At 37.6% G+C, this 23,355-nt stretch overlaps 1 pseudogene; it reads right to left on the minus strand.

Annotated features, from left to right (window-relative positions):
- Nucleotides 1–684: 684 nt before the first annotated feature.
- On the minus strand, nt 685–22,359 carry LOC101338728 (hyaluronan synthase 2-like; annotated as a pseudogene).
- Nucleotides 22,360–23,355: the final 996 nt, after the last annotated feature.

A 23,355-nucleotide genomic window follows, 5' to 3' on the forward strand; every position in this document is an offset into this window, starting at 1 on the left:
GTTGCATTGGGTATTTGTTGCAGCAAGCAGGGGCTACTCTTCGTTGTGGTGCGTGGGCTTCTCATTGTGGTAGCTTCTCTTGTTGTGAAGTGTGGGCTCTAGGCACGCGGGCTTCAGTAGTTGTGGCACGCAGGCTCAGTAGTTGTGGCTCGTGGGCTCTAGAGTGCAGGCTCAGTAGTTGTGGCACACGGGCTTAGCTGCTCCGCGACATGTGAGCTCTTTTGGGACCAGGGATCAAACCTGTGTCCCCTGCATTGGCAGGTGGATTCTTAACCACTGCGCCTCCAGGGAAAGTCCATCTATTTTAAATATAGAGGTTGTATGTGTTGAAAGAACTTTTCCTTGAGTTTCCAAAATCCATTTCTTCCATGATAACCCACATAAAGCATGGCTAGTGAGGTATACAGGAGCAAAACACTGTTAGGTGGATGTGCTGTAGGAATAATTGCATAACCAAAATTCTTTTCACTTTTACAGAAATAACAGGGTAAATCTGAGCTTCCTCTTGTTGAGGAGGCATAATTTGGCAGAATCAAAATAAACCCATAGAAATGTCTTTGTAAAAGTCCCAGCAGCAGTGATATGTCTCCTTTGTTGCCATAATCTGACGCCACAGTTCTGTACAATCAGCACAGCTCCTAGAGGAAGAAGGCTTTGTGTATGTCTGCAAACCTCAATATAAGATTATATATCAAGCATCATGTCGTACTGTTGTTTCTTCTTCTGCCTGCCACATTTTTTGATAAAAACGACATACAGTGTCAAAACCACTACCCAACAGCATATATAGATGGATGATGAAATAGTTAGAACTTTCTTTTTGGATTCTGAGAATAACTTTTTAGATTCCTCATAAATGGTGAAAATCAAGCCACCCAGAAGGATTACAGACCAAACCAATACTGGAATGAGTCCCATGAAGTTAACAACAATGGTTTTCCTTCCAGATGTGCCCCATCAGGTTTGTTTATGGTTAAAATTGCAAACATCTTAACAGGAAGTAAACTTGACATGTATAACACTGAGTAGGAGGACATGAAGAGCATGACAATATTTCCTCTAAGGCAGGTAGCAGAGATGATTTTATGAGAGCTACTAACTTGATGGTTAACAAGAAGAGGAGAATGTTCCAAACGTTACCCTTGTAGAAGAACCGGATTACTGTGGCAATGAGAAAGAAAGGGAAGAACCCAGTGATGACTGCTTCATAGGTCATCCACAAGTGATGTTTATGAAACCACATGGCATTGTACAGCCACTCTCGGAAGTAGGACTTGCTCCAACGGGTCTGCTGGTTTAACCATCTGAGATATTCTATAGGTGTTTCAGTAAGGCACTTGGATCGAGCTGTGTATTTTGTTGCATAGCCCAGACTCAGCACTCGGTTTGTTAGATGCCTGTCATCTCCAAAACTACACTGGCTGCCCATAAATTCTTGATTGTACCAGTCTTCCACAAATTCATGCAATAAGGAGTTTCTGTACATTCCCAGAGGTCCACTAATGCACTGGACACATCCAAAATAAGACTGACAGGCCCTTTCTATGTTAAAAGCCGTTCAGTACCTCACACTGCTGAGGAAAGAGATCCAGGAATCATACTTGTTTAAAATCTGCAAGAAAAATAAAAGTAACTAAAAATAATTAAATAAAGGTAAAACTCAGCTAAAAATTCCAAAAAAATCTGCACCATCTTGAGGTCATTACCTAGTGTTTTGTTATTTTATTTGCCCATTTTGGCTTTCTTCCTATTTTTGACATGGTCATAGTTTATTTTCTCTGATCCTGTAGTACTGGATTGTTTGATAAGTGGAGTGCATATATTGGGACTCATTGATAATAAATATTTTTTTCTACTTCATCATCCTCTGTAATTTTTTGCTATGATTTTTGTTCCTGTTCTTGTTGTTATGTTATAATATTGAGGGGTTTTTTAGGCTTAATTCTCAGCTTCTAAGTTCTCTGCCACTCTTTCTTACCATCTAATATTTGAAAATTTTTAAGTCCTATTCTCTCCCACTCTGGTTAATTTCCAACTCATGCAATTCTGCTAATTTTCCTTCTCCTTCCTCCCTACTTTTTTGCAATGCCAATGATAAAATGGTTTGCTCTGGCTTCTACCCAAAACTTGAATCCTGAAATAAGGCTCTATACAAAGGCTGTTGAAAATTATCAGTTTTTTCTTGGCAATATTTCATAATTATCTCCTCTGTCTCAACTTTGTTCAGTTTTCATCTGAATTTTGCATGCTTCTTTTTTATCACCAGGCTATTTCTGTGTCCATCTAGTGCGTTTTCTTCCCCTTCAGTATTACCATGCATATAAATATGGGTTATACAGCAATGCAATGCAATTTAAAACTTTAAATTTAAAGTTATATTTCCATATGCTTCTCATCTTTTGCTAAAAGCTAATTGCACTTTTGCAAAGGAGTCATTTTAAACCTCACATATTTTCACATATTTGTTTTCCCATCCCATACATTTCAATATTAATATTGATAACGATTAATAACAATATTAATGTTTTTTCACTAATTGTTTCCGCATTGATAGCAAATAATAGGAAGTAAATAGTTGGAAAACCATAGGTTTTAAATACATAGGTATGAGATGTAGAATCCATTCCCTGCCATACTTCCATTTTTTAACCCTTGTATTAAATGAGTTCCAACATCATTTTATCAGAACATTAAGTTATGGCTCAAGAAGAGATGGTGGAAACCATACACACTTACATTATATTTCAGATGACTTATCAGCCACCACATATGTGAGTTATAACCCAGGATTAAGCAAAGAAATCATAAATTATTTTAATTTAAACAAGAGAAGACACAGTAAAGTGTGTTCGAGGCACATTCTAATGTGTCTCCAGCACCAAAACCAATATGTGGCACAGAGTTTGGTGTGTAGTAAATATATGTCCAAGGACTCAATGAGTGAGCGTGCTACTAAAAGTGACTCATGCAAAAAGTGAAGCCATATGTACCTGGACATCTCCCCGGACACCTCCAACGTTGGGGTCTTCTTCTGAAACTGTTACCATCTCCACAGTTGAGGCAGAGTCAAGCATAGTGTCTGAATCACAAACCTGCAAAGAAGAAGTAAGAAGTAAATTAAAGAAGAGAAGATGATGAGTGTACTCCATGTAGTCAAAAGTGGGCATATATATGATATCTTTCAATACTCTGGCATTAGCCTGGAAGGATAACTCCGTCACCCATCTCCCAAGACATTGCTAAGGGGGATAACCTTAACACTTCTGGGGAAATTGAAACTCAGTTACACAAGATCAGTGAGCAAAACACTTGGCTTAAAAAGATGACTCCTTTGATGAGGTCTTTTCTTGGACTTATTTGATTTTGATTGGTTTGGGTCTTGAGGACCATGGCTCTAAAGTGCTCTTCAGACATTGGGAATTATCTTGCTTATAATAGTCACCGTACTCTCCCTGGTGTGTTGTATTCTCTCAAAAGCTTTAAATACATGTTCACAGTCACTAAGTGCCAAGCAAATGTTCCTAAAAAATATCTCCTAATTTTTTTAAAGAACAGTTCCTTAAATTTTGATCACATTTCTGTTAAGGTGAGAGTCTGATCTAAATGTGGAAATTGTTAAAAAGAAACAACAGGCCCAAAATGGAGTCAGTTGTGCTTGGCCCCATGTCAGCAAACCAAGACTTAATATTGAACCTAATTATAATTTAAGCCACTGCAAGGAATGTGACTTTCAAGCAGTCAATATGGAATTACCTGGTCAGCACTAGTGAGGAAATCTGCCAGATAGAAGCCCCAGCTTCTCCCAAAAGAAGGTAACCTTGCCTGAAACAATCCACTTTTTGCTAGAAACTTCCTTTTTCCAGCCCTTTCTGCCAGAAAACAAAACAAAACAAAGCAAATTAAAAAAACCAAAACCCTTCCATTATGTACAGCTTCTCAGAGCTCCTATCTGCTAAGATGGGATGCTGCCTGACTCATGAATCATTAAATAAAGCCAATTATTGGACCTTCAAATTTACTCAGTTGAATTGTGTTTTGTTTTTTAATATTATTCTTTTCTGGGAATGTAGCAAGGCCATGGTAGATATAAATTGATCAGAGCTAACATGTAATGAACCAGTTTCACATCCCATCCAAACAATAAATGACATGGTTGGCAGATATGGGCGTATTATCTGTAATTCCCATTATTTTGCCAACAAGTCTGGCAGCCCTAGATGGAATTTAATCAAGACTTAGCCTAATTATTTATATCACAAGCAATTATTTTTACAGTTTTTTCACTACTTTATAAAAATAGTAGGGATTTGATATACCAGTTTTGAAAAAAAAACTAAGAAAATAATTTGTAGAAGCATAAACTCTCACAGTTGAAGGAGAATTTATACATATGTAGCACGACCTGCTCACGTAATAAGTTAAGGAATCCCAGCATTTTAAAAACTGCGTCTGTGTCAGTTTTACTAATTGGTGTTTTTTTCTGAAAAGATTAGATACTAATAAAAATGTTGGTGAAAACAGCAATTTAACTGCATTATTGGAACATATGACTTAAGAAGTATATAGGGTATCCGGTTATAAAAACTGAACTCATCACCTCTCTAGATTTAACTCATTATAGCTATTTTGGGTTAACTTCTGAATTTTTAATTTTATATTGCTTATTTAGAAGCATAATAAATATATTTTCTAAATAAAACCCGTTTATTGTTTTCTTGGCCTTCTGTATTGGCCCAGCATGGTCTCACTTTTCTAGGGGAAACAATTTAGACAAAAACTAGGCATAAGGTTTTCATTGTAGAAAATAGGATTTTTCTAATACTTCAGTTTATACTCAAGGGTCCCAAGCCTCAGAAACCTAAGCAAATTCCTCCAATAGCGATATTTTGCTCTCTCATGCCTTGTCTGTCACTGTTTGGTATACGGCTATAAGCCTGGCAGGCCAGTAACTAGGGTAGTAGAAAGTGAAGGCATAATTTCAAAGCCACCTTTCCACCTCTCAGCATCCAGAGTTTATGGCCACACCCACCTCTATTGACTCAAGCTGGGAAAGGTAAAACCAGAAAGCTAAAATAAGACTAAAAACAACAGGAAGGGGGCAACCTAGAATTAATGTTCAAGTAACTCCGCCTGCTTGTAAGATAAGCAAGCCAAGGGAACTGCCTCTGTGAAATGACTAAACTTGAACCAAACTTCTGAGGTTCTGCATATCTAAATTGGCCCTGCCCCTCCCAGTTTCCAACAGCAAAGTGCCAGAAGTTCTCAGAGAGATTGTTCACATGGTGAGTTTAACTGTCAGAAGGGAAAGCTCTCAGAAATCTCCTGGGAGGGGTTTGTTATAGTGGGATCAAAGAGTTTTCTAAAGAAGTTCAATTTCTGGATGTTCTTTGGTGATAGAATGCCAACTAGAAAACCACCGTCGATGACAGTCTGTGAAAGCATGTATGTTCATGGATATAACAGTATTAATTCGTTTGTGTGTAAAGGGTGTAACTGTAGCCCTTCTTAAAATCAGTCTAGTAAAAACAGGATTTCTAGCTGTCTCCTCACCAATTAATGAGAAGTGTGCGATTTCACGAATGTTGGCTGTTTAGCTCTGGGCTAGAAACTGTGGGAGAAATACACCAGTTCACAAGGAGCTTAACCTCACACTGGGAAAAACCACAGGACTGATTGGCACACAGGAAACAATTGGAGAACAAATCAAAATGTCTTTCTGTCCACGCTGAATGTATCACTGTAATTTGTTTAAACTACATGATCGCCAGTCATAAGATTTCTCACTAGGAGATATGGAAATGAGGCAAAGTCACTAAATTTTGACTAAAATGAGTGGAAAATGTCAAGACAAGAAGACGTTATTGGGAGGAACCAGCCACCTCAATCTTAACCACAGAATCATCAGCTAAATTGCTTAAGACCATGGCTCCGTGTCCTTCACTGTTCTAGCCAAGAGACAGTGCCGCCGCTTTCTCTGTATCTAAAACAGGAGTTGGCGAACTAAGGTCTACGGACGAGTCTGCCTTCCCACCAATTTCTGTATGGCCTGGGGGTTAAAAATAGCTTTTACCTTTTTAAATAGCTGAAAAAAAATTGAAAAATAATTTTTTGTGATACATGGAAATTATATGAAATTCAAATTCCAGTGGCCATAAATAAAGTTTTATTGGAATCCAGTCATGCACATTCAGTTTCATATTATCTATGGCTGCTTTCACACTAAAACAGCAAAGTTGAATAGCTGCAACACAGACCATATAGCCCGCAAAGCTTAATGGTTTCTCTCAGGCCTTTTACAAGCAAGTATGCCAACCCTGAGCCTAAAAGAATTGGTTGGGGAGCCGGGGGTGGGTCTCTTTCATAAAAAAACAAAGAACAAACTAAAAGAACAAGTTGAGATAAAGTATGTTCTAAGTCCCCATTTAACTCTACTAGAGGTTTTTACGATTGCCTCTATCTCCTATTCTTATAATAGGCCAAGATTTGACTATTATAACAAATCAAGAGGCTTACTACTTTTATGACCTTGAACAAACTGTTACCATCATCATGGTACCAGAGTGATACACTGTATGTAAAAGTACTCGGTAAATTACAAAGGCTCACAGAAAAGTCATATATGCCATTAGTATAGGGTAATAATCTTTAATTGTTTATACTTGCTAAGTAAACCCACTTATTACCATGAACAGGTGACTCAGTAAAGAGAATCACCAAAAGGAACATGAGAATGGATTACATATCAAGAGTATCTTATCACAATGAACAAGTTCCAATGTATCCAAAACACCTATAGATATATAAATTGCTATAAATGTGTTAAATAAGCTGTTAGACTGAAGTCCATTCCAATTTATCTCACTGATCTTAGTTAATCTACCTCACAACAATTTAAATAAAAATATCCTGTAGAAATATTGTTAGTTATTCTACCATATGTTTTTCAACTTCTAAGACCCAAGTCTAAAATGCTGAGTATCCATGTTTCACCTTTTTTTAAACATATTTCCTTTCAGACTGACTGGTGGATTCTCCACCTCTGCCTGCCCAGCACCACTTCAAAGGGCTCTGAGAGCTACACAGCAAGAGGAAGCCTTAACTATTCTGGCTGCCTTCGATGAGGAAACAGGCTGAAGATTAATCAAGACTCATTCTGTTGCTACTGCTTTCACCCTTTGCCTGCTTGTAAGCCTCAATCCTTTCTTAATCTTGACTCTTCACCTTAACCTGAACCCAGCGAGACTATTTCTTTCTACCACATTTTGAAACTACTCTTGATTGTGACCCAACTACCTAGTTTCCCTGCCACCACTTAACCACAAAATAAATGGAAAGTCCTCCTTACTCTTCCTTCCCCTGGGACATTTCTCTAGTGAAAAGGGGTCAGCCAGAACAACAACAACAAAAATTCACATATAGTTATTTACCAGCAAACACAATATGGTTCCAGCCCCCTGAAGTCCTAAGAGTACCAGACCAAAGTAAGCACATTACTGAAAGGAAAAGAAAGCACTATGCAAAATCTTGGAATCAGACAGATCTGAGTCACAATCCACCATTGACCAGTTATATTCATTTGGACTAGCTTCTTAACCTTAGACTCCTCACCTCATCTTTCTAAGTCCCCATCTCTTGGGTGAAAAATATGGATAATTATATCCACATCATAGGTTTATTGTGATGGAGAATTAGGTAATGTATTTATAGCGCTTAAAAGGACTAGCTCATAGTAAATGCTCAATAAAAGGAAGGCATATATATACTAAGAAGTGATAAATCAAAACCAGAGCACAAACTAAGGACACTAATCCAATGAGGAAAGGAGTTCTTATCATCGCTGTAAATAAAATATGACACAGAGAGCAAAAACTAATGCCTGATCCAATGTCCAACAAACATAAACAAGTCAGTGTACCTGAAAAGGCAATGTAAGAATCCTTAGATTGGGCCATCTACTAAGGAAAGAATTATATTAGAGAAGAGTTTACAGCTGATTATGATTCATTTATAGCATGAATTATATCCTTGGAGTACAATGTATGAAAGTTCCTGTAGTAAAGGCTGGACCCATGGAAATTTACAAAAGCATTTGTTGCATCTTGAGTCAGCATCTCTTCATTGACTTTGACCCTGCTGAATGTGATACTACTTAAAATGAAACATAATCTTTGGTTTTGGAAGTACATAAATATATATGACACAGTTTTATCTGTTTAATATAGGCCCTAAGAACTGCATTGTTTGATGAAAAAGAGTACATATGACTGGTAATTTGTGTGGGACCATATGCATGCAGAAGATGGGGGAAACCAAAGAACTGGGACAAAAACTAACCTTCATGGGGCTTTCCTGGTGGCGCAGTGGTTGGGAGTCCGCCTGCCGATGCAGGGGACACGGGTTCGTGCCCCAGTCTGGGAAGATCCCACATGCTGTGGAGCGGCTGGGCCCGTGAGCCATGGCCGCTGAGCCTGCGTGTCCAGAGTCTGGACTCCGCAACAGGAGAGGAGCCCGCGGCCAGTGAGAGGCCCGCGTACCGCAAAAAAAAAAAAAAAAAAAAACTTTCACGAAAATAGAATATTGCACACAGTTGACCAAAAGCTCAATCAAAATTCACAGCTTATGGTCATTAATTATATTAAACAGACTTCTAGGACTTTATCAATATTACATGATATTTTCATTAAAAAAAATCTTTTTCTATTTATTTGCATTCTGGATAAATGGAACTTACATGTAAGCATGCAGCTAAATTTACCAGCTTCAGATTAAGCAACAAATACATAATGGCGAATGATGGGAGTGGCAAATACAAAATCATAAAATCTAAGAATTTTAGAGCTAAAAAGCCCATTTGAAATTAATGAGTAAAATAATTTCAGAAAAAAAAAATGTCCTCACAGGAAAAAAAAAAGATAATCTTTCTTTTGGGAGAGAGATGGAGAATGGGGAGGACAATCCTCTCTTATAGTATTTGGTTTATGGTATAAGATCTCAATTCTAGCCAATGGAAAGCCTCTACTTCTGGACACCTATACAATTTGGCATTTCTTTATTACTCTTCTTGAAAGAGATTAGGAAGATATATTCCTTCTTTGGTAGGATGAATTACCCAAATTTTTATAAAATAATTCTGGTCTCTGCTCAACCTAGAATATCTTCAAAACATTGAATTTTTTAAAAAAGGAATCATTTGGTTATTCTCCTTTCCTTTTTAGGAAGGCTTAAATATAAGTGAAGTTTATAGAAGGTGTAAAGCAAAGGTGACAAGCCAGCTGGAAAAGTGAGAAACCAAATGTTGTCACCTCTAAGTCTTAAGCAATGAAACACCCTTATTCCAAATGTTTGGAATTCTTATTCTAAAAAAGGGAATCAGGAAATCCTATAATGGTGGCCTTTAAACACCAATCTAAACAACTAAGTTGAATCTAGATTCAGATTTTCCCTTTCCTAGTTCAATGTGCTCTTAATCTTATCCTATAAAATGAAGAATACAAAGAAACGTATTATATAACATTCTCAACATCGGCCCTCAGAATATTTAAGTTACTCTTAGACTTCCTATATAGAACAGGAACCAATCAAATATTATATACATTCAATTCTCATTATTCACAGTAGCTATGTTCTACCAAGTTTCTATGAACAATGAATTAGCAAATATCAAAATTTGCTTCCAGCAGAAATATAGGGTTAGAGTCCTCCAAGACTCTGATCACAATATTTTTGTCTAGTGATTAATGTCTAAACTTTTTTTATTTGTGCTTCTGTTTTAAAACACACACACACACACACACACACACACACACACACACACACACACAATTCATTGACAGTGAACTCATGTCCAACTATAACTACACTATAACTCATGCCTGAGTAAAGCTCATCTAACAAACCTATTTTCTCCATAAAGCAATTATAGTCTTTGTGTGTTACGAACCCTGGATAGCACTTTGACGCTGCAGTTGGGGACCATTTTAAGCAAAAATATGGTATTTGTTACCATAACAAATAACTAAAGATGTTATATGTTTACTATCTAAAAACTGAGACAAGAAAGCAAGCATAATCTTGTTTGACTTTAGCAGGGAACGTGCAAATTGGGCAAATCAAATCTTTTGCCACTCTGCACGTGTCTGCAAATGACTACAAAAGCACTGCAACTGTTGATTTTGGGGTAGCGAATACAATTTAGTGAGTAGGTTAATTTACAAATACAGAATTCATAAATAATAAGGGTCAACTCTACTATTATGAATGATTCAGTCTTACTTTTCTCCTGCTTAGTGAATCTTGGATACCTAGGATGCTACCTGATTAAGTTAATAATAAAGTTGTCTCCTATATACTTTCCTTTTAGAAAATATTCGTATTTACAATAAGTCCCCTACCTATGAACGAGTTCTTTTCCAAGAGCATGTTCGATAAGTCCAATTTGTTCGTTAAGTCCAACAAAGTTAGCCTAGGTACCCAACTAACACAATCGGCTATATAGTACTTTACTGTAGTAGGTTTATAATACTTTTCACACAAATAATACATAAAAAAACAAACAATCACAAAAAATAAAGAAACATTTTTAATCTTACAATACATTACCTTGAAAAGTACAGCAGTAGCAGCTACATCACTGCTGCTTTTATGCTTGCTTCTGGACATCCTGGTCTTGAAATAAAGATACTGTTCTACTGTACTCTATACAGTACTGTACAGTAAAGTACACAAAAGCACAACCACTTGTAGAGGATGCACGCACATGACAAGGTATGCCAGACACATGAACTAACTTATGTGATTGGACATGCGAACACATGTTCGCATCTTTGAAAGTTTGCAACTCGAAGGTTCGTATTTAGGGGACTTACTGTATTAACACAGTTGTCTCCTATATACTTTCTTTTTAGAAAATGTTCATATTTACAGTATTGTATATTTTCCACGTGGGAAATCCCTAATGCACACTTCCTGAGATAATTTTTCTCTTTCATCACACAGACTGATAGCCATTTACATTGTAAAATCCACATTCAGTGACAGGAGATATGTTAAAGCAATTAAATAATCTAGATGTCACAGGATACTTAAAGTCTTCTGATATTGTAGATTTAAAAAATGATGCAAAAAGGCAAGTATAACATAATTTAAAATTTCTTCTTTTAAAGAGTTTTTTGGTGTGGACCATTTTTAAAGTCTTTATTGAATTTGTTACAATATTGCTTCTGTTTTACTTTTTGGTTCTTTGGCCACAAGGTGTGTGGGATCTTAGGGATCACCAACCAGGGATTGAACCCACATCCCCTGCATTGGAAGGTAAAGTCTTAACCACTGGACTGCCAGGAAAGTCCCTCAAATTTTTTTTTAAAAAGAAGGGGACTGTTTTACCTTCCCGTTGTTGTTTCATCTATATTTTTATTTTTTCTAACATATCTGTTAGTTTTCTAATCTTATTTTATTTTTTACTCTTTGTTATTGTTCTACTCTTTTTTTCTTCTTTTTTTTTTTTTTTTTTTTTTGCCACCCTGTGCAGCTTGTGGGATCTTGGTTCACGAGCCAGGGGTCAGGCCTGAGCTTCTGCAGTGGGAGCTCTGAGTCCAAACAACTGGACTAACAGAGAACCTCAGACCCCAGGGAATATTCATCGGAGTGAGGTCTCCCAGAGGTCCTCATCTCAGCACCAAGACCCAGCTCTACCCAACAGCCTACAAACTCCAGTGCTGGAAGCTTCAGGCCAAACAACCAGTAAGACAGGAACGCAATCCCACCCATAAAGAAAAAAAAAAAAAAAAATGAAGCAACAAAAATAGTCACAGATGAAGGAGCAAGGTAAAAACCTATAAGACCAAATAAATGAAGAGGAAATAGTACCATGTGTAAAATAGGTAGTTAGTGGGAATCTGCTGTATAGCACAGGGAGTTCAGCTTAGTGCTCTGTGAAGACCTAGATGGGTGGGAGTCGGGTGGGAGAGGGAGGCCCAAGAGGGAGGGGATACAGGTATACATATAGCTGATTCACTTCATTGTACAGCAGAAACTAACACAGCATTGTAAAGCAATTATATATCAATTAAAAAATAAATTTAAAAGATTAAATTAAATTTTAAAAAAAGAAGGGAAAAAAGAGAGATATATGCTAGAAAGTATTATATTTGACAATCTATGTTTGAGTCAAGTATTTTCTGCAGATGATTTTAATTTTGCTCATTGTGATTTTCTAAATTTTTAAAAAACACACTGCCCTAATCATGTGTTATTTTGGCAAATAAAAAAGCTAACATAAATACTAATTTGAAAAGATAAGAAAGACTTTTGCCCTACCTTGAGCCATATCTAGACAGAACAGAATCTGTCCTTCTTTGAAAAAAAAAAAGTTTCTCCAGAAAATACTTTGATTCACAATTAAGAAAATCTTCCTCATCCTCCTCTTTATTTCTCATTCTCCACGTCTTTGTTTTGTCATTTTGTTATTTTTCTTCTTCTGTTTTTCTATCTTCTCTGTCTCTGAAAGGAGCCACTAGCATCACGGATGAATTCTCTACCACGTTGCATTTATCCTAGACTAAATCTTCCCTCAATATTCCAGGTCAGTATTAATTATTTGAGGGGCTATAAAACTGAGACAGTAGTCAGTAGAGAAGACTAGAAATCACAGCTGAGAAAGATAGAGGAAGAGGTGATAACTGATAAAGATTGGTCTGGAATAGACCAGAGGATGCCTACCCAGAGAGCCCAGGAGAGTAGATGGAAGGTTACCCTTGAGATAGGAAGGGTACCTTTGAAACTGTAAGCAGGAGAGAGTAAAGAAGATCTTGACAACCTTCAGAACACATATTTTTGATATTCTCTTTCATAGGAGGCAAGATCATAGGTAGTTAAGCAGGGAGGAGTTTGGGTAAGGCCTTGGCCAAGTGGTGAAAATATGAAATAAGAGACATGAGAACAATAAGCAAAACATTTACTCAAGGTCAAATCAAATGAAAAGAGTGCTGACCAGTGCTGAGGATCCAGCTGCAACTGGAAACCAATCATTTTGGCCATCTCTCTGCACAGTTAAACAGTGTTCTCTAGCCAGGTTAGCAAGTATGAGCAGATGGTCCATTTCTTCCCCTACCCCCATTCTCTCTTGTGTATTAGCACCTGAACTTTGCTTCCTTCCATCCCGAACCAACTTGAACTCCACATTCAATCACTTGTAATGCTCAGGAGTCAATAACCTCAACTCCTCCCCCTTTGTCTTTCTGTGGCTCCTGCTCTGCAACTCTTGGACCTTGGATCAGTCAGAATGGGAGATGAGAGTATATTTTTTATTCAATATTTATTGAAGTATAGTTGATTTACAATGTTGTGTTAATTTCAGGTGTACAGCAAAGTAAATCTGTTATACATATATTTAAATTTTAGAAATTTCCACTGCTATAGGGCAAGGATGGTTAAGTATCTGGGGATTTCATGAGGGATGACTGAATGGAATTTACTGGTCTCAGAATGCCAAAAGATGTTTTACCTGGTTTAGATGGTTGGAATGGGCTGAGAGTCTACAAAGGATTCAGGGCCCAGTTAACAGCTGCTGCTAGGGTCAGTCTATCTGGAGGCTTCACCCTGAAGGAAGGAAATTTCTCAAGCCTGGTTAGGTCTGTAGCAGGAAGGCTATTCTAACATTTCATACTTTATATTATTTTTTTCCTGGACAGGTACAATGTCAAGTTGTCAAGAATACAAGCAAAATTCAAAACAAAAAAGATGGGAGATGTAGATTTGGGAAGAGCAGGTTTAAAAAAAAAAAAAAAGGAAACCCCACACGATGAATTCTTGATTAGAAATAACAAATGTAATGACGGTTTTAACCAGAATTAAAGGGAAAATATCAAAATAGATGTTCTCTCCTTTTAGGTTTCATTCTTCAAATCCTCTGCAAGTTTCCAAGTCATCCCTTCCTTTAAATATTTCATTTTACTTTCTCATCTGGGCCTGAAGTTGCAAAAGGCAAATATGTAAAAATGTCCTGAGTTAATTACAACTACCTAAATTGTGATAGTTCTAGAAATTAGAAGAACTTGGGAGTGAAACTCTATCAACTCCCTAGAAGAGTGATTAATATGCAGATGACGTCAACTTAAGAAATGTTTCAAAACTCTTCAGAGATTAACTGAATTCACTGTGTGGTGGGCATTGACATGTACTATATTTTGAAGTAAGGACTAGATGATCATATAAGAAAATAACAATAGTATTGTCAGCAAACTTTTTAATAATATTAACAATACCATTATTAACAACTTTTGTTAAGCCCTTTTGGATACATGATTTGAAATAATTATCTCAAACCCTTTATGAGATTAGTTTCTTGTATCCAGATAACCGAGGTTTGGGAGGTGGTCTTGCTCAAGGTCAACCACCTACTAAAAACTGTGACTAGAATCTCAGTCAATTGACATTAAAGCCAGAGTCCATTTTTATCCCATTACACAAAGAGGTCCACTGGGCATCACTTCATGCCCATAAAGACCCCTAAAAAATATGATGCGTCCTCTGAAAACTAGAATTTTACTTTCAACAGAAGGCTAAGAGTGTCCAGTGGATTATGTAAGCCAGAGACATTTCTCCCTTCTTGATATTATTATGACCAAAATCTAGTAAAGCATCTGCAGAAAATTACAACTAGAAAACTCACAGGAGAGATTGGTTGAAGATGGTGGAGTAGAAGGATGTGTGCTCACTCCCTCTTGCAAGAGCACCAGAATCACAACTAACTGCTGAACAATCATCGAAAGGAAGACACTGGAACTCAACAAAAAAGATACCCCACATCCAAAGACAAAGGAGAAGCTGCAGTGAGATGGTAGGAGGGGTGCAATCAAAGTAAAGTCAAATCCCATAACTGCTGGGTGGGTGACCCACAAACTGGAGAACACTTATACCATAGAAGTCCACCCACTGGAGTGAAGGTTCTGAGGCTGACATCAGGCTTCCCAACCTGGGAGTCTGGCAACAGGAGGAGGAATTCCCAGAGAATAAGACTTTGAGGGCTAGCGGGATTTGACTTCAGGACTTTGACAGGACTGGGGGAAACAGAGACTCCACTCTTGGAGGGCACACACAAAGTAGTGTGTGCATCAGGACCCAGGGGGAAGGAGCAGTGACCACATAGGAGACTGAACCAGACCTATCTGCTAGTGTTGGATGGTCTCCTGCAGATGCAGGGGGTGGCTGTGGCTCACTGAGGGGAAGGACACTGGCAGCAGAAGTTCTGGGAAGTACTCCTTGGCATGAGCCCTCCCAGAGTCTGCCATTAGCCCCACCAAAGGGCCTGTAGACTCCAGTGCTGGTTTGCTCCAGGCCACAAAAAATAGGGAGGGAACTCAGCTCCACCCATCAGCAGAAAAGCAGATTAAAGTTTTACTGAGCTCTGCCCACCAGAGCAACACCCAGCTCTAATCTCCATGAGTCCCTCCCGTCAGGAAATGTGCACAAGCCTCTTAGATAGCCTCATCTCCCAGAGGGCAAACAGCAGAAGCAAGAAGAACTACAATCCTGCAGCCTGTGAAACGAAAACCACATTCACAGAAAGATAGACAAAGTGAAAAGGCAGAAGACTATCTACCAGATGAAGGAACAAATAAAACCCCAGAAAACCAACTAAATGAAGTGGAGATAGACAACCTTCCAGAAAAAGAATTCAGAATAATGATAGTGAAGATGATCCAGAACCTCGGAAAAAGAATGGAGGCAAAGATCAAGAAGATGCAAGAAATGTTTAACAAAGACTTAGAAGAATTAAAGAACAAACACCTACAAGAATTAAAGAACAAACAAACAGAGATGAACAATACAATAAGTGAAATGAAAAATGCACTAGAAGGAATCAATAGCAGAATATCTGAGGCAGAGGAACGGATAAGTGACCTGGAAGACAGAATGGTGGAATTCACTGCTCTGGAACAGAATAAAGAAAAAAGAATGAAAGGAAATGAAGATACTAAGAGACCACTGGGACAACATTAAATGCACCAACATTTGTATTATGGGGGTCCCAGAAGGAGAAGAGAGAGAGAAAGGACCTGAGAAAATATTTGAAGATATTATAGTTGAAAACTTCCCTAACATGGGAAAGGAAATAGCTGCCACCCAAGTCCAAAAAGTGCAGAGAGTCCCAGGCAGGATAAACCCAAGGCGAAACACGCCGAGACACATAGTAATCAAATTGACAAAAATTAAAGACAGAAAAATTATTAAAAGCAACAAGGGGAAAATGACAAATAACATACAAGGGAATTCCCATAAGGTTAACTGCTGATTTCTCAGCAGAATCTCTACAAGCCAGAGGGAGTGGCATGATATATTTAAAGTGATGAAAGGGAAGAACGTACAACCAAGATTACTCTACCCAGCAAGGATCTCATTCAGGTTCAACGGAGAAATCAAAAGCTTTCCAGACAAACAAAAGCTAAAAGAATTCAGCACCACCAAACCAGCTCTACAACAAATGCTAAGGAACTTCTCTAAGTGGGAAACACAAGAAACGATAAGGACCTACAAAAACAAACCCAAAACAATTAAGAAAATGGTAATAGTAACATACATATCGATAATCACCATAAATGTGAATGGATTAAATGCCCCAACCAAAAGACAGAGGCTCGCTGGATGGATACAAAAACAAGACCCATATACATGCTGTCTACAAGAGACCCACTTTAGACCTAGAGATACATACAGACTGAAAGTGAGGGGATGGAAAAAGATATTCCATTCAAATGGAAATCAAAAGAAAGCTGGAGTAGCAATTCTCATATCAGACAGAATAGACTTTAAAATAAAGAATGTTGTAAGAGACAAGGAAGGACACTACATATTGATCAAGGGGTCAATCCAAGAAAAAGATATAACAATTATAAATATTTATACACCCAACATAGGAGCACCTCAATACATAAGGCAAATGCTAACAGCTATAAAAGAGGAAATCGACAGTAATACAATAATAGTAGGGGACTTTAACAACTCACTTACACCAATGGACAGATCATCTACACAAATGGACAGATCATCCAGAGAGAAAATTAATAAGGAAATACAAGCTTTAAATGACACAGTAGACCTGATAGATTTGATTGACATTTATAGGACATTCCATCCGAAAACAGCAGACTACACTTTCTTCTCAAGTGCGCATGGAACAGTCTTCAGGATACATCACATCTTGGGTCACAAATCAAGTCTCGATAAATTTAAGAAAATTGAAATCATATCAAGCATCTTTTCTGACCACAACGCTATGAGGTTAGAAGTCAGTTACAGGGGAAAAAACGTAAAAAACACAAACACATGGAGGCTAAAGAATATGTTACTAAATAACCAAGAGATTTGATCAGAAGAAATCAAAGAAGAAATAAAAAAAAATACCTAGAGACAAATGATGATGAAAACATGACAATCCAAAACCTATGGGATGCAGCAAAAGAAGGTCCAAGAGGGAAGTTTATAGCAATACAAGCCTACCTACCTCAAGAGAAAAGAAAAATCTCAAATAAACAATCTAACCTTACACCTAAAGGAACTAGAGAAAGAAGAAAAAACAAAACCCAAAGTTAGTAGAAGGAAAGAAATCGTAAAGATCAGAGCAGAAATAAATGAAATAGAAAGAAAGAAAACAATAGCAAAGAACAATGAAACTAAAAGTTGGTTCTTTGAGAAAATAAACAAAATTGATAAACCTTTAGCCAGACTAATCAAGAAAAATGGGGAGAGGACTCAAATCAATAAAATTAGAAATGAAAAAGAAGTTACAATGGACACCACAGATATACAAAACTTCATAAGAGACTACTACAAGCAACTCTATGCCAATAAAATGGACAACCTGGAAGAAATGGACACATTCTTAGAAAGATATAACCTTCCAACACTGAACCAGGAAGAAACAGAAAATATGAACAGACCAATCACAAGCACTGAAATTGAAGCTGTGATTAAAAACCTTCCAACAAACAAAAGTCCAGGACCAGATGGCTTCACAGGTGAATTCTATCAAACATTTAGAGAAGAGCTAACACTCATCCTTCTCAAACTCTTCCAGAAAATTGCAGAGGAAAGAACACTCCCAAACTCATTCTCTGAGGCCACCATCATCCTGATACCAAAACCAGACAAAGACCCTTCAAAAAAAGAAAATTACAGACCAATATCACTGATGAATATAGATGAAAAATCCTCAACAAAATACTAGCAAACAGAATCCAACAGCACATTAAAAGGATCATACATCATGATCAAGTGAGATTTATCCCAGGGATGCAAGGATTCGTCAATATATGCAAATCAATCTATGTGATACACCATATTAACAAACGGAAGGATAAAAAACGTATGATAGCCTCAATAGATATAGAAAAAGCGTTTGACAAAATTCAACACCCATTTATGATTAAAACTCTCTATAAAGTGGGCATAGAGGGATCTTACCTCAACATAATAAAGGCCATATATGACAAACCTACAGCAAGCATCAGTCTCAATGGTGAAAAACTGAAAGCACTTCCTCTAAGATCATGAGGAAGACAAGGATGTCCACTCTTGCCACTATTATTCAACCAAGTTTTGGAAGTCCTAGCCTCGGCAATCAGAGAAGAAAAAGAAATAAAAGTAATACAGATTGGAAAAGGAGAAGTAAAATTGTCACTGTTTGCAGGCGAAGTGATACTATACATAGAAAATCCTAAAGATGCCACCAGAAAACTACTAGAGCTAATCAAAGAATTTGGTAAAATTTCAGGATACAAAATTAACGCACAGAAATCTCTTGCATTCCTATACACTAACAACAAAAGATCAGAAAGAGAAATTAAGGACACACTCCCATTTACCACTGCAACTAAAAGAATAAAATACCTAGGAATAAACTACCTAAGAAGACAAAAGACCTGTAAGCAGAAAACTATAAGACACTGATGAAAGAAATCAAAGATGACACAAACAGATGGGGAGATATACCATGTTCTTGGATTGAAAGAATAAATATTGTGAAAATGACTATACTACCCAAAGCAATCTACAGATTCAGTGCAATCTCTATCAAATTACCAATGGCATTTTTTACAGAACTAGAACAAAAAATCTTAAAATTTGTATGGAGACAAAAAAGACCCTGAATAGCCAAAGCAACCTTGAGGGAAAAAAATGGAGCTGGAGGAATCAGGCTCCCAGACTTCAGACTATACTACAAAGCTACAGTAATCAAGACAATATGGTAGTGGCACAAAAACAGAAATATAGATCAATGGAACAGGATAGAAAGCCCAGAGATAAACCCACACACCTATGGTCAACTAATCCATGATAAAGGAGGCAAGGATATACAATGGGGAAAAGACAGTCTCTTCAATAAGTGGTGCTGGGAAAACTGGACAGCTACATGTACAAGAATGATATTAGAGCACTCCAAAACACCATGCACAAAAATAAACTCAAAATGGATTAAAGACCAAAATGTAAGGCCAGACTCTATAAAACTCTTAGAGGAAAACATAGGAAGAACACTCTATGACATAAATCACAGCAAGATCCTTTTTGACCCACTTCCTAGAGAAATGGAAATAAGAACAAAAATAAACAAATGGGACTTAATGAAACTTAAAAGCTCTTGCACAGTAAAGGAAACCATAAACAAGACAAAAAGACAACCCCCAGAGTGGGAGAAAATATTTGCAACCAATCAATGGACAAAGGATTAATCTCCAAAATATATAAACAGCTCATGCAGCTCAATATTAAAAAATCAAACAACCCAATCAAAAAATGGGCAGAAGGCCTAAATGGATATTTCTCCAAAGAAGACATACAGATGGCCTCTTGGCACATGAAAATATGCTCTACATCACTAATTATTGGAGAAATGCAAATCAGAACTACAATGAGGTATCACCTCACACAAGTTAGAATGGGCATCATCAGAAAATCTACAAACAACAAATGCTGGAGAGGGTGTGTAGAAAAAGGAACCCTCTTGCACTGTTGGTGGGAATGTAAATTGATACAGCCACTATGGAGAAGAGTACGGAGGTTCCGTAAAAAACTAAAAATCGAATTACCATATGACCCAGCAATCCCACTACTGGGCATATACCCGGAGAAAACCATAATTCAAAAAGATACATGCACCCCAATGTTCATTGCAGCACTATTTACAATAGCCAGGTCATGGAAGCAACCTAAATGCCCATCGACAGATAAATGGATAAAGAAGATATGGCACATATATACAATGGAATATTACTAGGCTATAAAAAGGAGCAAAATTGGGTGATTTGTAGAGATGTGGGTGGACCTAGAGACTGTCATACCTAGTATAGTAAGTCAGAAAGGGAAAAACAAATGTCGTATATTAACGCATATATGTGGAATCTAGAAAAATCGTACAAGAGGGAAGAGATATGGGAACATATGTATATGTATAACTGATTCACTTTTATATAAAGCAGAAGCTAACACACCATTGTAAAGCAATTATACTCCAATAAAGATGTTTTAAAAAAAGAAAAGAAAAAAAAAGAAAAATGGTACAGATGAACTGGTTTGCAAGGCAGAAATAGAGACACAGATGTAGAGAACAAATGTATGGAAACCAAGGGGGGAAAGCAGGGAGGGGGTGGTGGAATGAATTGGGAGATTGGGATTGACATATATACAGTAATATGTATAAAATAGATAACTAGTAAGAACCTGCTATGTAAAAAAATTAAATTAAATTAAATTTAAAAAAAAAAAGGAAGAAAACTCACAGGAGCCCTACTAACATTCTAAAAAAGAAAACCTCAATGACAGCTAGGAGAGGAGAAACCCAAGAGTGTGCAGGCAGGGAATTAATGAGAGACACAGCCTGTCTGATTTTCATGCAAGCAAACGACATCACAAATGTTTTCAAAGTTCAAGTTGCAGTGAATGAGGTAATGCTGTTTGGAAAGTGAAATAAACATGACTTAGGTTTTGCTCTGGAAAGTTGATGTCCCCCACCCTTTTTCATTTTCCTATTCTTTTTCTCTGTGTCTAAATTTTGAATTCCTTATCCTGTTAAATCAAAATTGTCTTCTCAGGCTTCCCTGGTGGCACAGCGGTTGAGAGTCCACCTGCCAATGCAGGGGACACGGGTTTGTGCCCCGGTCCGGGAAGATCCCACATGCCGCAGAGTGGCTAGGCCCGTGAGCCATGGCTGCTGAGCCTGCGCGTCCAGAGCCTGTGCTCCGCAACGGGAGAGGCCACAACAGTGAGAGGCCCACGTACCGCAAAAAAAAAAAAAAAAATTTGTTTTCTCCATTCTCATTTTGCCTAGTCTCTGTGAAACACTTCCTTGGGCCTGCAGATTTTCTCAAGACACTTCTGCTGGGACAGACACTATTTTTTGGCAACGCTGGTGATTTTAAGATTGTGGAAAATAATAATGTTGGCACATCCAAGGTGGAAGAAAAGGTAAGATAGAGGGAGAGAAGGAAGGACGAGTCTCCTGTTCAAAATAATCTTGATTTCCAACCAATAACACTGTACAAGTTAAGCATTTTCATTGTCTTAACCATTTCATAAGCTTTTTTTCTCTCTTTTGGAATGTGCTTTCAACAGTCATGCTGTTTTCAGATGAACTGAAAGGAGTACTGTGTCATAGGACAAGTCATAGCATATGACTGGAGAGATACAAAAGATGCTTTATTTAAACGTATGTTTGTCCTGGAAGATGTGGAAACCTATGTGTACAGAATCCACACTTCGTCCCAATGCTCTGAAAGCCGTGTACATGACTTCTCTTTTTCCACCCCATTTTTGCATGATGCAAAAACGTCTGTTGGACAAGACCAACTGTGTGACAAGTTGTGAGCTTTCTTTATGTGACCCATCTGTCTCACCAGGACCTTTCACGTGAAAGTTGTTTTTCCAGATATAAGTGGCTGATTTGTCCCTGCCCATGACTTTGCTGAAGATGTCCATCATGTAAAGGTCATCTTCCGAGTTTCCATCTGTGACCATGACAACTTTAATTCCAGGGTAGGTTAGCCTTTTCACAGATTGCAAACATTTCCGTAAGTAGTCTGGATCTTCTTGATGCGCAGCAATGCAAAGAGCAACAGTTTTGTTCAAGTTAACGGGGATATTTCAGTATTTTTTCATTTTTCAGTGCTCCCAAAAGGCAAACAGGTTTTGAATAAGGAAGTGTAAAGCTAAAAAGGCACCATATGGTCCAAAAGATAAATAGTAATCATCTGTATGGATAAATTGGTAGCCAACAATACAAGAAACTATCATTCCAGTGAGGAGAGAGGCTCCAAAGAGCGTGGTTCCAGATATTCTCAGGAAACTTAGAAACTTCTCACAATGCATCTATAAAATAATCACATGATGCACTTGGTTAGCCACTCTTGTCCCATGCTTGTTATATACATAGTATCACAGGGAGAGCATTGGACTAGAAGCATTCCAGGTGTTCTAACCCTGAGTTTCTTTCCTTTTTTAAAAAAAAACCTTTTTATTTTATATTGGAGTATAGCCAATGTTGTGATAGTTTCAGGCACACAGCAAAGCGACTCAGCCATACATATACATGTATCCATTCTCCCCCAGACTCTCCTCCCATCCAGGCTGCCACATAACAGTAAGCAGAGTTCCCTGTGCTATACAGTAGGTCCTTGTTGGTTATCAATTTTAAATATGGCAGTGTGTACATGTCGATCCCAAACTCTTTAATTATCCCTTCCACCCACCCTTCCCCCCTCATAACCATAAGTTTGTTCTCTAAGCCTGTGAGTCTGTTTCTGTTTTGTAAATAAGTTCATTTCTTTTTAGATTCTGCGTGTAAGGGATATCATACGATATTTCTCTTTGTCTGACTTACTTCACTCAGTATGACAATCTCTAGATGCATCTATGCTGCTGTAAATGGCATTATTTCTTTCTTTTAAAAGACTGAGTAAATTCCATTTTATATATGCACCTCATCTTCTTTATCCATTCCTCTGTCGATGGACATTTATAACCCTGAGTTTCTCACCTTAGTAGCTGTGGGACTTTCTGCACCTCAATTTGCTTATCTGCAAAACAGGTATAAGGATGCCCTTTCAGCACGCCTCAGAGGACTCTTTCAAACATCAGATGAGATGATGGTGCAACATACCACTGAAAATCATAATGTGTTAAACAAATATACGGATGCAGTGTTTTTAGTGTATTAGATTATCTTTCTAAGGATGCACTCTATGTATGGGGTCATAGATAAGTGTATAACCTGAACTTCCTAACAAGCAAGACACTTTCTTCCTGTACCATGGTGTTCCCTCACTCCCAATACTGACCAGTGAAAAATCCACAGGTTTTGCTGAA

The sequence above is a fragment of the Tursiops truncatus genome, chromosome 17, assembly GCF_011762595.2.
Source record: "Tursiops truncatus isolate mTurTru1 chromosome 17, mTurTru1.mat.Y, whole genome shotgun sequence".
Lineage (NCBI taxonomy): Eukaryota > Metazoa > Chordata > Mammalia > Artiodactyla > Delphinidae > Tursiops > Tursiops truncatus.